This window comes from Antrostomus carolinensis, unplaced genomic scaffold, assembly GCF_000700745.2.
Source record: "Antrostomus carolinensis isolate BGI_N321 unplaced genomic scaffold, ASM70074v2 scaffold47359, whole genome shotgun sequence".
Classification (NCBI taxonomy): domain Eukaryota; kingdom Metazoa; phylum Chordata; class Aves; order Caprimulgiformes; family Caprimulgidae; genus Antrostomus; species Antrostomus carolinensis.
In genome coordinates this window covers 1-210 of record NW_010337315.1, presented here as the reverse complement: position 1 = coordinate 210, position 210 = coordinate 1, and positions in this window count along the sequence as shown.

Here is a 210-nt window from a genome sequence, read left to right as displayed (position 1 = left end):
GGCCCAGCCACTCGCAATCATTATTTTGATACTCAGAGAATTAAAAACCCGCTTGCGAAACCGAAAGAAAACGGAGAGGACTTGAAGAAATGCCGGGCCCAGGCGCGCTGCTGCTTGGGAAACACCTACGGCCCTTCAAAGCCAGAGCTGGCCACCTGCGGCCCCGCGCCCGGGAGGTAACAGCCCGGCCCGGCCACCGCCCGCCCGGCT